The 16,458-nt window shown below is 37.9% G+C and overlaps 1 non-coding gene across 1 annotated transcript; it reads right to left on the bottom strand.

The window, feature by feature from the left end:
* Positions 1–16,019: 16,019 nt before the first annotated feature.
* Positions 16,020–16,150, bottom strand: LOC128593374 (small nucleolar RNA SNORA11). Its single transcript, XR_008382340.1, has one exon. It is a non-coding gene; the product is annotated as a small nucleolar RNA SNORA11 (small nucleolar RNA).
* Between the last annotated feature and the right edge of the window lie 308 nt (positions 16,151–16,458).

Here is a 16,458-nt window from a genome sequence, read left to right as displayed (position 1 = left end):
AAATTGTGGCCATTCTAACCAACAGGCACATATCTTTCAAATCATCACAAAAGATCCTCCGTAGAGGGACCAAGGAAGGGGCTTGAGGTGATAGTTGACATTAAACACAGGATTCTTGTAAATGCTTAACAAATACTGTTTCTTGGTGATTTATGTCACAGACAGTTAAGCTAAAAAGAACAAAAACTTAAATTTTAAAGAGAAATATTTAATAGTAGCAAAATAAGAAAAAAATGGGCAGCTGAAAATTCAAACTGCTATAGGGAGTTAAACAGATTTGCAGGGACATAGGTGGTTCTTACAAACTCTTTTTTGTTTGTTTGTTTTTATTAAATCATAACTATGTAGATTGACGCATTTATGGGGTTCAGTGTACTGATTTGATATACAATGTGAAATGCTGACATTGAACTGATTAACACATCCATCACAATTATGCTCTTTTCTTAATTGTTTTGAAATGTACCATTGAATCTTGAACCTTAGGTGAGGTTCCTCCAAATACCCTCCCTCCTCCTGCCTTCCCCTTCCCCTCCCCTGTCTTTCATCTTCCCTTGTACTTTCTGGACTATAGTTACATTTCACCATTCATATGTAGGTGATTATATTTTGGTTTCATAGTAGTATTGAATACATTGGATACTATTTTTCCATTCTTGAGATACTTAAGAAGAATATGCTCCAGCTCCATCCAGGTAAACATAAAAGATGTAAAGCCTCTATATTTCTTTATGGATGCTTCCATGGTGTACATATACCACAATTTGTTAATCCATTCATGGGTCCATGGGCACCTGGGCTGTTTCCATGTTTTGGCAATTATGAATTGGGCTGCAATAAACATTCTGGTGCAAATGTCTTTGTTGTAAAATGATTTTTGATCACCTGGGTATATACCTAGTAGAGGAATTGCAGGATCGAACAGTAGGTGTACTTTTAGTTACTTGAGTGTTCTCCAAATTTCTTTCCAAAAAGGTCATATTAACTTGCATTCCCACCAGCAGTATAGAAGCATTTCCTTCTCTCTGCATCCATGCCAACATCTGTAGTTTTAGGATTTTGTGGTGTAGGCTAATCTTACTGGAGTTAGATGATATCTCAGAGAGGTTTTGATTTGCATTTCTCTGATGATTAAGGATGATGAGCATTTTTTCATATGTTTATAGGCCATGCACCTGTGTTCATCAGAGAAGTTTCTGCTCAAGTCTCTTGCCCACCTAGAAATGGGGTATTTGTTCTTTCCTTATTGATTAGTTTGTGTTCTCTGTGGATTCTAGTTATCAGACCTTTAGCAGAAGCATAACCTGCAAAAATCTTCTCCATTTTGAAGGTTGTCTGTTTACTTTACTTACTGTGCTCTTGCCTATGCAAAAGCTTTTTAGTTTGATCAGGTCCCAGTAATGTATTTTTGGTGTTGCTTCAGTTGCCTGGGGGGGGTCCTCCTCATAAAATATTCTCCCAGGCCAATTTCTTCAAGTGTTTTCCCTGCACTCTCTTCTAGTATTTTTATAGTTTCATGTCTTAAGTTTAAATCTTTAATCCGGTGAGAATCAATTTTTGTTAATGGTGAAAGGTGGGTGTCTAGTTTCAGTCTTCTATAGGTCACCAGACAGTTCATCCATCTCCATTTGTTAAATAGGGAATCTTTCCCCCACTGAATATTTTTGATAGACTTGTCAAAGATCTAATGTCAATAAGTAGCTGGGTTCAGCTCTTGGTTCTCTATTCTGTTCTGTAAATCTACTGCTCTGTTTTTGTGCCAATACCATGCTGCTTTGATCACTATCGATTTATAGTATAACCTGAAGTCTGGTAACGTGATACCTCCTGATTTGTTTTTATTTCTCAGTGATGCATTTTCCATTTGAGGTTTTTTCGGATTCCATATAAAATGAAGCACTATTTTTTCAAGCTCTTTAAAGTATGACAATGATGCTTTAATAGGGATTGCATTAAATCTGTAGATTGCTTTGGGTAGTATGGACATTTTAACAATGTTGATTCTTCCCAGCTATGAGCATGGTATGTTTTTCCATTTGTTCACATCTTCAGCTATTTCTTTTCTCAGAGTTTCATAATTTTCTGTATAGAGATCTTTCATGGTCTTTGTTAGGCAAATTCCCAGTATTTCATTTTCTTTGGCACTACTGTAAAAGGAATAGTCTTGTCTATGTTTTCAGCTTGACTATTGTTGGCATATATAAAAGCTACTGATTTGTAAGTATTGATTTTGTATTCTGAGATGCTGTTATATTCCTTGATCACTTCTAAGAGTTTTATAGCTGAGTCCCTGGGATTTTCCATGTTTAGGATCATATCATCAGTAAAGAGTGAAAGCTTTATCTCCTCTGTGGGTTGCGAGCCACAGGAACTGTATTAAAGGGCCATGGCATTAGGAAGAATGAGAACCACTTCCCTATTTGATCACCTTTTCTTCCCTGATTGTGATGGCTAAGACTTCCATTACTATGTTGAATAGCAGTGGAGACAGTGGGCATTCTTGCCTAGTTCCTGATCTGATTGGAAATGCTTTCAATTGTACTCCATTCAATATGATATTAGGTGTGGGTTTGCTGTAGATGGCCTCTATCAGTCCCTTCTATGCCTATTTTCTTAAATGTTATGATCATGAAAGGATGCTGGATATTATCAAAAGCTTTTTCTGCATCAATGGAGAGAATCATATGATCTCTTTTTTTTCTATTTATATGATGTATTATATTTATAGATTTGCATATGTTGAACTAATCCTGTAACCCTGGAATAAAACCAACTTGTTCATGGTATATAATTTTTTTGATGTGTTGTTGAACTCCGTTTGCTAAGATCTTATTGAATATTTTTGCATCCACATTCATTAATGATATTGGTCTATCATTTTCTTTCTTTGTTGGATCCTTTCCTGGTTGGGGATCAGGTTGATGTTTGGTTCATAAAATGCGTTGGGAAGTAATCTTAATTATTCTATGCTTTGGAAAATGTTGTATAATATAGGTACTAGTTCCTCTTTAAGAGTTTGATAGAATTTGGATATGGAGCCATCTTGTCCTGAACTTTTCTTTTTGGGGAGATTTTGCATTGTTGATGCTATTTAAGTGATTGTTATAGGTGTATTCAAGATTTTTAATTCCTTCTGGTTGAACCCAGGAAGGTGGCATGCTTCCAGGTATTGGTCCATTTCCTTCAGATTTTCATATTTCTTATAGTAATTATTGAGGATTTCTTGAATTTCTAAGGTATCTCTTGCTATTTCTTCTTTATCGTTTCTGCTAGACAATATTAGAGATTTTACTTTTCTGTTTCTGGTTAGGTTGGCCAAAGGCTTATCAATTTTGTTAATCTTTTCAAAAAACTAACTTCTTATATCATCAATCTTCTGAATGATTCTTTTGTTTTTAATTTTATTTAATTCTGCCCTAATTTTGATTATATCTCTTCTTCTGCTGGGTTTGGGGTTGGAATGTTCTTTCTTTTCCAGTTGCTTGAGATGCCCTATTAAGTTATTGGTTTCCTCTCTTTTTGTTTTCTTGATGATTTATAGCTTCTAATGCTATAAATTTCCCCCATAGGACTGCCTTTGCAGTATCCCACAGGTTTTGATAATTTGTGTCTTCATTGTCATTTTGTTCCAAAAATTTGGTGATTTCCTTTTTTTGTTTTTTTCACTTTTTGGCCAGAGCTGGGTTTGAACCCACCAACTCTGGTATATGGGGCCAGCGCCCTACTCCTTTGAGCCATAGGCACCACCCAGTGATTTCCTTCCTTATCTTGTCTTTGACCCAGCTATCATTCAGCCTAAGATTATTTAGTTTCCATGACTTTATTTGAGTTTGAAGATTCCTGTTGCTGTTGAGTTCAACTTTTATTCCATGGTGTTCCAAGAAGATACAAGGAATAATTTCTGTTCTTTTAAATTTTCTGAGTTTAGACTTGTTTCCTAAGATATGATCAATTTTAGAGGATGATCCATTGGCTGCTGAGAAGAATGTGTCTTCAATTTTATTAGGATGAAATGTTCTTTAGAGGTCTGTTAAGTCCATTTGTTCTAGGGTCAGGTTTAAGTCTAATATTTCTTTGTTTAGTTTCTTCTTGGAGGATCTATCCAAAACTGTCAAAACTGTTAAAATCTTCAACTATTATAGAGCAGGAAGATATCAAGTTGTTCATATCCATTAGGGTCTGCTTTATAAATTGAGGAGCATTCTGGAAGGATGCATAAATGTTAATGATCAAAATCTCTTCATGTTGGGTGTTTCCCTTGACAAATATGTAGTGACCATCCTTATCTTTCTTTACCTTTGTTGGTTTAAAGCCAACAAATTGTATCTGCAAATAAAATTGCAACACATCCTTTTTTTTTTCTGATTTCCATTGGCCTGCATTATAGATGTTCATTCCTTTACCCTGAGTCTATTTCTATCCTTTAAGGTTAAAATGAAATTATTGTATGCAGCAGATATCTAGTCTGAGTTTATGTATCCAGTCAGCCAGCCTGTGCCTCTTAGGGGACAATTTAAACCATTCACATTAATTGAGAAGATTGATAGGTATGGTAACATTTTAAGTGTCATGTTTTTCAAAGGTATAGTGGACATTTTTAATCCTTTCATCATTGTGGGAGTTCGGTTTTGTTCAATAATTTCAAGGTGAGTTTACTTTGGTGGTAGACCATTGTGCTGATCATTATGGAAAATGGGTCTGAGAATATCCTGAAGAGCTGGTTTAGTTATGGCAAATTTCCTCAACATGTGTATGTCAAAAAAGTATTTGATTTCTCCATCATAAACGAAACTCAGTTTACCTGAATACGGAATCCTGGGCTGAAAATTGTTTTGTTTTAAGAGGTTGAAGGTTGATGATCATCCTCTTCTGGCTTGAAAGATTTCAGCTGAGAGATCTGCAGTCATTCTAGTATTTTTCCCTTTGTAAGTAATGCTTTTCTTACGTCTGGCTGCTTGCAGAATTTTTCCTTCATATTAACTTTAGCAAAATTAATTACAATGGGTGTAGGAGATGCTTTATTTGGATTGAGTCTTTCTGGAGTTCTGAAACTTTCTACTATCTGAATTTATATATCTCTTGACATGTTTTGTAAATTCTCCTCCATTATATCTTGGAGTAGGGAATCTGTGTCTCTAGGACCATCCTCTTCTCCTTCAGGAATTCCTATCAGATGAATGTTTGTTCTTTTAGAGTGGTCCCACAACTCTCTCAGGGAATGATAAGTTTTTGCCCTCCATTTCTCTGTCTCTTTGAGCATTTGGGAGCATTCAAAAGCTTTGTCTCCAAATTCAGAGATCCTTTCCTCTGCCTGCTCCTCTCTATTACTGAAGTATTCTAGTGTATTATGAAGCTCCTCGAATAAATTTCTCATTGCCTTAAGATCTGCTATTTCTTTTCTCATTATGTCCATATCCTTGGAGATTTTGTCTTTGAATTCATTGATTTTTTTAGACAACTTTTAAACTACTCTTTGAATTTCAATTTCTTACTTTATTTCCATTCCATCCCTCTTATTTGACATCCATATTCTGAATTCTATTTCTGACATTTCAGCCATTTGTCTATGAATGGCATCTTCTGTTTTATCCTCTTCATCATTCTTTGGGGGAGTTGATCTACTGTGATTATTTATGTTGCCAGAGTTATTCCTATGGTTCCACCCCATGAGTACTTTTTGCCATTTGGCTATTTAAATTGGTAGGGTAAGATTGGACTGGGGGTCCTAGGAAGTAGAGTTATTCCACCCTTAACCAATGAGCTGGGGCTTATGACTGTGAGTTTTCCCTTTCAGCCTTACAAATGTTTCTTTCAGAGTTGTGGCCTAAGACTCTGAAGACCTGCTTAGTAAGAGAGTGCAAGATGACTCTATCTGAAATCAGCTACCTCTACCCAATCTTAAGGAGTTGAGGTATTAGGCTGGAATCTTTTCTGTGAAGAGATACAAGCATCTGTGGTGCCCTGCCCCCAACCAGGAACAGCTGGTGAAGGAGAATCAGTCCTTTCCAACTTTAAAACAACTGGCACTCAACCTTGGAGGGACCCTGAGTGGACAGCGCAGGTCTAGGTCTAGAGTCCTAAACAGATTGACCCAGACAGTACAATCACTGCTCAGTGGGGATAGCCCAAAGGGTCTCCAATATCCCTAGAGTGGAAATTCACAGATAGTTCCAACCAGCATACATAAGGGGATGGAGCCTGGTCCTCCCTGGTGGACCACCAGGTCAGGAAAGATTACTAGCCACAGTCAGGACAAAGGCATCAACACCTCCTCCACCCTTGTAAATCTGAACTGGGCCCCAGTTTACCCACTCTTCAAAGTCCAAACCTGACATCAGCAGCCAGCCCTTGAAAGTCTAAACAGGGTGGCAGCAGTTCTGTTCTTTAAAGTCCAATCCAGGCATTAGTGTCCAGCTGTTTAAAGTTCCAAGCCAGTGCCTGCAGCTCCGCCCTTGAAAGTTCAAACCTGGTGCCAGGGTCTCCAGCCTTGTAAGTCCAAACTTGGAATCTGTGACTCCACCCTTACAAGTCTGAACAGGGTCAGCCCCCCTCTCATTAAAGTCCCAACTAGCTATCAGTGGCTCTACCCCCAAAAGTCCCAGTGGGGGTGAGCTCACCTGCCTGTGGCAGCCATAACCTCGGAAACTCTTGACAGTATTGATTTAAATGTAGCATAAAGTACAGTAGAACCTCTATAAGGTGACCATTCAAGGGACTCTCATAAACTGAGCATATGGAGGTGGTCACCATAAGGAACTAGGCCTACTGTACTTATACATGTGGACCATGTCCAGTCTATGAAAATTAGGTCAACTTAAGGAAGTGGTCAATGTAGGGAAGTGGTCAGCTATGGAAATTCCACTCCATCTAGGTTTTGAACTATAAAAATCAGTAAGTCACAAAGTTCTACGAAGCCTATGAGGACTTTTCAGTATTATGTTTTTTTATTCATAAACTTACTTTCATGTTTTCTCCATGAACTCGTGGATAAATCAGGTCTCTGCCTAAATGATGTACTTAATATCTAACTTAAAGCAGGTTCTCAATGACTGCTATCTTCTTTTCTGTTTTTAAAAAAGTCAACTTAAGATCACATTTGCACAGAGTACAATTTATTCTATTCCTGTGGAAAGTTTGATGAGTTTTGTCAAGTGTATACTATCTCAAAATTGTCACCACAGTCCAAGTTGGGATCAATTCTATCACCTCCCAAAGTTTCCTCAAACCACTTGGCTGTTTGGCTTCCCCTCCATCACCCTTGGCCCAGGGCAGGTACTAATTTGTTTCTATCTCTGTAGTTTTCCCTCCTTATAGAATTTCAACTATATAGAATCACACAGGATATATAGCCTTCTGTGTCTTCCTTTACTTAACTTAGCACAATGCTCTTAAGATTCATCCATATGATTCTAGGTACCAGTATATTTTTACTTTTTATCAATGAATAGTATTCCAGAGTATGAATACACCATAATTTATTTATCTGTTTACCACTGGCATTTTTAGCTGCTTCAAGTTTAGAGGAGTTATGAATAAATCTGTTATGAAAATTCACGTATAGGTCTTTATGTAGACCTACAACATTTTTCATGTAAGAAATTGTGGCTTAGAAAATGCTAGATACATTACATAAAAATACTAGAGGCACTGTATGATTGTATGGGGCCAGGTTCCTAGCCATATACTGAAAAGACACCATTCCTGAATATTCTTAACATCTCCTTTATTTAACCATGTGGTGGGAATTGGAGTGGAGATGTGGAAAGTAAGAGAGTGGCTAGAACAATGTCTTGAATGTTTTACACAACTGTAGCTTTGCTCTCTAATAATTATATAATAGCAATAACAATAGCAATAATATAATCAGGAGTAAGAAAAATAGCAAATGTAAACATAATAGCTACAAAGCACCAAGAATTATTCTAAGTGTTTTGCCTCTATTAAATCACTTAATTCTTTTATCAACTCTTACTAATAAGTTAACATTGTTATCATCTGATGAAGAACTGAAACTTAGAGAGGATAAGAGACTGGGCCTAGTTCACATAGTGAGGCCTTTTGGGGGGAGGCGACATTCAGAGACAAGCAGGCTGACTGCAAGCTCCATATTCTTTTTTTTTTTTTTTTTTTGTAGAGACAGAGTCTCACTGTACTGCCCTCGGGTAGAGTGCCATGGCGTCACATAGCTCACAGCAACCTCCAACTCCTGGGCTTACGCTATTCTCCTGCCTCAGCCTCCGGAGCATCTGGGACTACAGGCGCCCGCCACAACGCCCGGCTATTTTTTTGGTTGCAGTTTGGCCGGGGCTGGGTTTGAACCCGCCACCCTCGGCATATGGGGCCAGCGCCCTACTCACTGAGCCACAGGCACCGCCCACAAAATAACTGTTTTATTAACAAATTAAGGTCTTTGGAATTAGTACATTTATAAGAGATACTCACAATTCTCACCATTAAGCACATTCAAGAAAAAGATTCCAGCTAGAATTTGAAAACGGATTCTAGCATGTTCCCATTGTCTATGTGTATGCTGAAGGGAGCTTTGTCACATATCTCAGACACAGCTGCCTACAGAAACTAAAGCTACTTTCATGACAAGAGAGAACTTTCTCAAAATGACATTCAGAATTAAACTTTTTCTAGTTATCTGAATTAAAATGTATTGTACTGATACTACTTTCTTGTGTTTACATTCATATGAAACTGGATCAGACAGACTCTGGAAAGTGGTAACCACTAGAAAAATGATTTTCATATTTAGTGTTAAAAATCATTTTATATCTCTTTTCCATTTTCTTGAAAAAAATGCAATGCAGACAATATTTTAAAATTAGGCTTAGAGACTGAAAGGTTGCTTAGACTTAAGAAAAATTGAAATCAATAAGATTACCAATATTATTTTGTTAAACGTATAAAGTTAACGAGCAGGAGGAAAAAGAGGAACTTTTTTATAATAATCAGAACATTCTCCTATAATGATAAGTGATTCAGATCTATGGATTTTAAATAAATAATTCATATTATCTCATCATTAAAATGTTCAATACAAAATGACAGCTGTCCTCAGTTCATGAATGAAACACTTTTTAATATGTTTCATAATGGATTTTCTCACTTTTTATCTATTTATTACCTAGAAAAGCAAACGAACTTAGCTGGACAAACATTAGAGCATGTCACTATTTAAAATCAGCACTGACTGCTACAATTTGAACTAAAATGATATGTTGAAGCCCTAGTCTTGGAAACTGAGAATGTGACCTTATTTGGAAATAGGGTCTTTCCAGATGTCACTGAGTTAGGATGAGGTCATTAGAGTGGGCCCAAATATAATATGACTGGTGTCCCTATAAGAAGTAGAAACTTTGGACACAGACACATGACAGGAAAACAGGAAAAGACCATGTACAGACACAGACAAAGGGTACATGGCCATATGAAGACCAAGGGGTAGAAATTGGAGGGATGCTACCTTCATAGCCAAGGAACAGCTGGGGCTGGCAGAAACTAGAAAAGGGAAGGTCGTATCCTCCAATGCACACACTTCAGAGGGAGAATGTGTGCACTACAGCACTTTGATTTCAGACTTCTAGCCTCCAGAACTGTCAGACAATTAGCTGCTGTTGTTTTAAGCCACTCCTCTCTGGTACTTCGTTACAGCAGCCATAAAAGACTGACACGCTGACAAATAATAAGTGTTTTTTAAGGTCTAGAGATTTTAAACAGGTTTTGTCTAAAATGTGACAAAAAATGTTGATTTTTCTGGTGCAATTAGCAATTTTCCAGAGCAACCTAATTCAAGATAATGTGTGTTTAATATGATTTTGGCTTCTAAGATAGAGTTCTTGTGACTGAAAGAGAGTTGTGATTGTTGATTTGCTGAGCTACTGCTGAGCATAGGACTGACAAGATCTAGAGGTTTTAAAGGAACATTCTAAAATTCCTGTTTCTTTATGTTAGTGATCAATATACTGAGCATCAACATAGCAATAATATAGTTAAGCTCAACGATACTCTTATAAATATCAAACCAAGGAGAAGGGCATCAAATGAGAATTACATCTTTTTTTGCTCAAGCCAAAGAGTTTGAGTTTGCTATGCACTAGGCTGAGGCAATGGCACACTAGCCAGGGTGACAGAAAGTGATTCTATCTCAAAAAAATAAGAAAAATAAAATAAAATAATAGAAAAATTAGCCAGGCATCATGGCACATGCCTGTAGTCCCAGCTACTTGGAAGGCTGCTGAGGCAGGAGGATCACTTGAGCCCAGGAGTTTGAGTTTGCTGTGAGCTGTGACGCCATGGCACATGTATCCAGAGTGACAGAGTGAGATTATATCTCCAAAAAAAAAAAAAAAATGGATCCTTTTGAAGGACAGGCAAGGCAAATATTTCGATTCATGGACCTCTTACTGGATTCATATTAAGGACCTTGATTTTATATGCAAGCATTTCCCAATTTTCTATAACATGAATTCTCTTATTTGTCTGATGTATGCTGACATTGTTTGCTCATTCCAAGGTTATACACCACTCAATTGTGTCAAATGAAGGTGGAATTGAAGTATTGAAGTATTATACAAAGGAAAATCATGTACTAATGAACAAAGAAGTCAAAGAGGTTGCAAGAAAAAATACTTTCCATCAAAATCTTTCCTTTGACCTTTTTCAAAAAGGGTCTGAGGAAATAGGAACACTGAGGGTTGTCCAATACCTGATGGAAGCAAGGAAGATGAATATCAAAATGATACACTGAGGTCCCTGTGCCTGCCATCAAAACATGGTTGGCAGAATTGCTGAGTAGTTAAAATACTCCTTTCAGCCATCACAATGCGTGAAGGGAGCAGCCATTGTATTTATGTTAACTATTCGGAGGCTTATTAACTTGGCACAATTTATCTCTACCTTTCTCTCTGCTCAGACTTAGAGTCCCAAAAGAATTATCGCCTTCAGATTCTAACAATCAATATCAGGTTTTAAATATTCTGTAGTAATAAACTTGGAAAGAACATCATCAGATTGGCTAATTCAGGGGGACCATTTGACTTGCAGATGAATTAGATTCGATTTGTTATCTGCCAAGTGTGGCCGTTCAATGCTGGGCCTGTTATTCAAGGATTAGGGGGAAAGGAGTGCTAAATGAGCCTGGCTGTCAACACGTCCTCTCCCTGAAGTATCATCAGCTTTTCCTGAACTGAACTTCATATCCCAAGTCTATGGGCACTTCCTTCTTCCATCTGCTAATGGGGCAGGTTGAAGTTACAACCGATTCCACCTCATGTGTTGATTTACACTCTGTTTCTCTAGACATCAATCTCAGTTAAATCACTCCTCTTTTTATCTTCAGTTTGGGCATAGATTTTTTTGTTGTTACTTTTATGTAAAGGAAAACATTTAATGCCTGTAATCCAAGCAGGAGGTTGGGAGGCTCAGGAGTTCAAAACCAGCCTGAGCAAGAGTGAGATCCCATCTCTAGTAGAAAAAGAAAAAATAGTCCGGAGTTCTGATGGGGGCCTGTAGTCCCAGCAACTTATGAGGTTGAGACAAGAGGATTGCTTGAGCCCAAGAGTTTGAGGTTGCTGTGAGCTATGATGCCAGGGTACTCTACCCAGTGTGACAGCGTGAGACTCTGTCTCAAAAAAAAAAAAAAAGAAAGAAAGAAAGAAAAGAAAACATTTAAAGGAGCAGAAAGATAAATCACTTGAAAATGTGTTTGAACATGCAAAGTGGAGTTTTTTAAGTTGATATAGCCAACAATAAAAATGATTATTTTTTAATTCAATTCCTTCTGGTAACTTTCCATACATGGGTGGAAGCTCTACGTGGGGAAGAGACTGACAAACTGGAACTGCTAGAATCATCAGATGTGTTGTTCTGTTCTCTATACATAATACTCTGCAAAGATACAATGACAGGAGCCCCCACCAACATGAGATTTCTGTAACACCTGGGCTCAAAGCTAGAGGAAAGGGTAGTAATGACAGTTGCGTGATTATTCACTTTCTGGTCAATTGCAATCAGTTCCTTAATGTAACTTTAATGATGTTTTTTACTGTTCATTTCTTTCTTTCTTTTTTTTTAATGTTATACCAATAGCAGTTCAACTCAACCACTGTGATTTTTTCATTAGAATGATTATCATGGAAGATGGCTCTCGGTGGAAATGTCTGAGACACTCTTGTTATCCATGCACCATTGTTACTGTGCACTAATTGCTCCAGTCTGTCATTTGAATGAGTATTTAAGGAGATTTTAATCCCTGAACCACCACATTCATTGTAATTCTGTATGCTAAATATCCTTATGACATTATAGTGATAAAATTGGTAGCATTGCACACATGCCCAGATCTCCTACAATTTAAGCATAAAGTGTTTGGATACATTTTAATTTGTAAATAATCTGTCGCTAAGATAAATAGATGTGTGCTAAGTTATAGTTCGGAGTAAACTTTCCACTTAAACTTTCATGAATACAGCTTAAGGGAGGACTGAATTCTCTGGTTGGTTTCTTGCTCTCATTTGCAAACCATGCTTCAGTGAAGCTCCTAGTTTGAGTAAGCAGATATGAGTAGTGTCCAGCTATCACAGTTCCATGCTCTTAGGAGAAAGATGTCAGACACACTGAACCCATCAAGACAGGGATGTAGGTCATTGACTCAACCAAAGATCTGAAAGCATTTTGAAAAGTGGGTCAGTTTGTGAAAGCTACAAGCATGACATGACAGAGCTGTTTCTAAAACAGAAGTGCACAATTACAAGTCACACCAAAAGTAACCAATGCAATTCATTATGAAATCTGTTGTTTGGGGCAGCTGCAGCAAAGTTCAAAGTAAAAGGTATACTTGTCTCTATCTAGGGATGATAAAAATGACAACATTATCAAAGAGTTGTAAGTATATGGCATGCTATGCTGGCATTTAAAAGCAGGTTTTTGTTTTGTTTTGTTTGGCTTTGTTTTTTCCCAGCATTTTCAACACCATAGCAATGGGTCTTACAAATATGATATTAATTAGATGCAAATGGCTGCAAAGGAAACAGAATCTTTTAGGTTTTTGTTTGTTTGTTTTTTTGTTCTGGAGGCAGAGTCTCACTGTGTTGCCCTGGGCAGAGTGCTATGGCACCATCATAGCTCACAGCAACCTCAAACTCCTGGGCTCAGGTGATCCTCTTGCCTCAGCCTCCTGAGTAATAGGGACTACAGGTGCCCGCCACAAGGTCCAGGTAGTTTTTCCATTTTTTAGTAGAGATGGGTTTCACTCTTGCTCAAACAAGTCTTGAACTCCTCAGATCAAGAGATCCACCCGCCTTGGCCTTCCATAGTGCTGGGATTACAGGCATGAGCCACAACGCTCAGCCAACCTGTTAGCATTTGAGAACAAGAGCTTAAATCTGATATATTGTAGAGTGTCATAGGAAAACCACATTGTCACTCGAACTTTCTGGATTTAGTATACAGTCTCTCAAGGAAAAGTCATTTGAGTCAGCATGACTGCCACTGTTTTGAAGCAAGTAGGAAGCTGTCAGTACTAAATAGTTACCTGGTGCTAGGACTGGAAGCCTTGAAATACACAAACGCAATAGAAGAATACATGCCAAAATAACAGAAAACACAAATGGAGGCGGGATGAAGATCCTGGAGCCCACCTTCAAGGAAGGGCTGATTAACTGTGAAGACAATCAAATGAAAATAGTTGCATCACTATCTTAACTAAGAGTTTAACCTTGCTACATTTCTAACTTGTGGATTAACCTTAGATAAGTCAACAATGCTTTGTGTATGTGAAAACTATCATTAGAGTAGAAAAAACTCAAACTCACTTTGAGCTTTTTGGATAAGTGAAGAGAGATGACTCTGGAGACTGATTTTTCCCCCCTTTCCAGCACTTTATTGGAGATAGCAGGTGAGAGTTAGCTTAAGGAAGCACCCATATGGCTAGATGCTGGGCGATGGATGCTTCACCAAATAGGAAACAGAGTCATGAAGAAAATCTCTGTGCCACTCACTTTTCCAGAGAGAATGATGGGGTGTGACCACTCTCCAATAACCCTTGATCACATGGTATGCGAGATGCAGGCAAGCGGTGAGCACAGCTCTGCATGAAATATCATCCTAAGGAAGTGTGTGCACTTCTCTGTATCTCTGTTGATAAGGATTTCCCCAGTAGACCTTATTTTATAGATTGATTTTGTGTAATATGTGTGTGTGTGTCTGTGAGTTCATTTTCCAGGGCAAATTTTAAGCATTTCTCCATCCTTTCCTTCCTAGCTACTGACCTTTGAAAACTTCAGTGTCCGTATAGAGAAGTTAAATCAAATTCTGCTTAAAAGCCTATCGACTTTTACTCATTCCTTAAATCTGGATCTAAAATGGCAAGTGTTGTGAATTCTGACAATACAATACTGTAATTTTTGTTTCTGACATCTTTTATTCTCTGGTGTTACTAAACCTGAGGGATATGGGTCCCTGAGCTGTCTGCAGTGAAAAACTCCATCTGTAATAGGAGAGAATAAAGAGGAAGAGGCTTTGATAATTCCCAGATTCAGTTTTCTCTGAAGCCAGTTTCTCTCTTGCATTTTTCCTATTTGACATGAAGCCAAAGAGGTTTGATGAAAATTGGGGAGTTAAGGAATGCTTGAGATGAGAATTGCACGATGAGTAGAAAATACCCAGAAAAACAAACAAACAAAAAAAAAAAACTGGCAGTACTGGCAGTATCCTGGGATGGGAGATAAACCTGACACTGAAATAAAAAGAATAGCATGAACAAAGGCCCCTCTTGGGAAAGATGTGCCACATTGGAGGAACTGCACATAATTCAGTGGGACTTAAGCATTGAGAGGCTGGACATACGAGGTAGGCAAAAAATGTCCGGAAGAGAGGTTACCAGGTCCCAAGCCTGGCTCTCAGCTATACATCCGTTATTATCTTGGTGCTAACTAATCCTCATGGCAACATTATGAAACAGGTGCTGTGTTAGCTTATGGAAGCACAGTTTATCCTGCGTTAGGAAGATCCAGGGGTCTTTGACTTAGTAACTGAATATATATAGGTTTGGGATAAATATGTATCTCTTTTTTAATAAATTCCTCTCTCTTGTGATTTAAATTCGTTTACTGAATTTTATTTATTTATTTTTATTGTTTGGGATTTATTGAGTGAATAAAGAATTAGTTTACACTGACGGTATTTGTTAGAAAAAGTCCCTCTTATAATTGTGTCCTATCCCCAAGAGGTGTGCCATACACTGTGACCCCTTATCCTCATCCCTCCTCCCTTCTCCTCACTTACACATTCCCCTCCCCCACTTTGTATTAGCTCATCTACTGCCTTCATATTAGAATTGAGTACATTGGACGTTTGCTTCTCCATTCTTGTGATGCTTTACTAAGAAGAATGTGCTCCACCTCCATCCAAGTTAATACAAAAGATATAAAGTCTCCATCTTTTTGATGGCTGAATAGTATTCCATGGGGTACATACACCACAGCTTGCTAATCCATTCCTGGGTTGGTGGGCATGTAGGCTGTTTCCACATTTTGGTGATTGTAAATTGAGCTGCAATAAACAGTCTAGTGCAAATGTCCTTTTGATAAAAGGAATTTTTTCCTTCTGGGTAGATGCCCAGTAATGGGATTGCAGGATCAGATGAGAGGACTAATTTGAGTTCTTTGAGGGTTCTCTATACTTCCTACCAAAAAGGTTGTATTAGCTTGCACTCCCATCAGCAGCGTAAAAGTGTTCCCTTCTCTCCACATCCACACCAGCATCTGCAGCTTTGAGACATCGTGATGTGGGCCATTCTCATAGGGGTTAGGTGATATCTCAAGGTAGTTTTGATTTGAATTTCTCTGATGATTAGGGACAATGAGCATTTTTTCATGTTTTTTTTTTTTCACCTTCTCTTATTTCATTTATTTATTTGTTTATTAATTGGGTAGAGTGCCGTGGTCTCACAGCTCACAGCAACCTCAAACTCCTGGGCTTAAGCGATTCTCTCTCTTTTTTTTTCTTTCCCCACATGTAGGGCATTTGTTTACAGGAGGCCACAAGTTTTGTGCTTCCCTTTGTCACAATGACCCCAGATTCCTGTTGGGTGTGTTGTAAACAGAGGAGCCATTCTTTAGGCCTCCTGCTCTGAGCACACCCCAATTTTTTCATGTTTTATTAGACATCTGTCTGTCTTTTTTAGAGAAGGTTCTATTCATCTCTCTTTCCCAGTGATATATGGGATTATTGGGTCTAATTTCAGTTCTGTATATAGATCCTTATTACCAAGTTTTTGTCTCATTGATAATATGCAAATATCTTTTCCCATTCTGAAGGTTGTCTGTTTGCTTTGGTTCTTGTTTCCTTAGCTGTACAGAAGCTTATCAGTTTAATTAAGTTCCCATTTGTTTATTTTCATTGTTGTTCCAATTGCCACAGAAGTCTTCTTCACAAAATCTTGCCCTAGGC

This window comes from Nycticebus coucang, chromosome 1 (genome assembly GCF_027406575.1).
Source record: "Nycticebus coucang isolate mNycCou1 chromosome 1, mNycCou1.pri, whole genome shotgun sequence".
Classification (NCBI taxonomy): Eukaryota; Metazoa; Chordata; class Mammalia; order Primates; family Lorisidae; genus Nycticebus; species Nycticebus coucang.
This window is presented reverse-complemented; position numbering and strand designations above follow the sequence as displayed.